The sequence below is a fragment of the Canis lupus genome, chromosome X (genome assembly GCF_011100685.1).
Source record: "Canis lupus familiaris isolate Mischka breed German Shepherd chromosome X, alternate assembly UU_Cfam_GSD_1.0, whole genome shotgun sequence".
Taxonomy (NCBI): Eukaryota; Metazoa; Chordata; class Mammalia; order Carnivora; family Canidae; genus Canis; species Canis lupus.
Genome location: NC_049260.1, coordinates 55,860,875 through 55,861,911, shown reverse-complemented (window position 1 = coordinate 55,861,911; position 1,037 = coordinate 55,860,875). Strand labels below are relative to the sequence as shown.

Here is a 1,037-nt window from a genome sequence, read left to right as displayed (position 1 = left end):
TTTTATTTTTTCCTCTTCTCCCCTATGATCCTCTGTTTTGTTTCTTAAATTTCACATATGAGAGAGATCATATGATAATTGTCTTTCTCTGATTGACTTATTTTGCTTAGCATAATATCCTCTAGTTCCATTCACATCATTGCAAATGTCAAGATTTCATTTTTTTTTCTTTTTTTTTTTAATTTTTTTTTCAAGATTTCATTTTTTGATGGCTGCATAGTATTCCATTGTGTATATTTATACCACATCTTTTTTTAAAATTTTATTTACTTGTTCATGAGACACACAGAAATAGAGAGGCAGAGACATAGGCAGAGGCCGAGGGAGAAGAAGGCTCCATCCAGGGAGCCTGATGCGGGACTCGATCAACCTAGTTGATCCCAGGTCGATCATACTCTGAGCCAAAGGCAGATGCGCTTAACTGCTGAGTCACCCAGGCATCCCAACATCTTCTTTATCCATCCATCTATTGATGGACATTTGGGCTTTCTCAGAGTTTGGCTCTTGTGGACATTGCTGCTATAAACATTGGGACACAGGTGCCCCTTTGGATCATTACATCTGTATCTTTGGGGTAAATACCCAGCAGGGCTATTGCTGAGTCATAGAGTAGCTCTATTTTCAACTTTTTGAGGAATCTCCATACTGTTTTCAAAAATATGGAACACTTCACAAATTTGCATGTCATCCTTGCACAGGGCCATGCTAATCTCTGTATCATTCCAATTTTAGTATATGTGCTGAAGGGAGCACCAAAGAAAGAATTTTTAAAGCATTAAGAGAGAAGTGACTGATCATGTACAAGGGATCCTCAATAAGATTAATGCCTGATTTTGCCTCAGAAACCATGCAGGTCGTAAGACAGTAGGATGATATGTTTAAAATTCTGAAAGAAAAATATAAACCAAGAATTCTACATCCAGAAAGACTATCCTTTATAAGTGAAGGAGAAATGAAGACATTTCCAAATAAACAAAAGCTGAGGGAGTTTATTACCAGTACATCTAACCTACAAGAAAAGCTATAGGGAGACCTTT

The 1,037-nt window shown here is 37.0% G+C and overlaps 1 pseudogene; it reads right to left on the bottom strand.

The window, feature by feature from the left end:
* Window positions 1-653: 653 nt before the first annotated feature.
* Window positions 654-753, bottom strand: LOC119868584 (annotated as a pseudogene).
* Window positions 754-1,037: the final 284 nt, after the last annotated feature.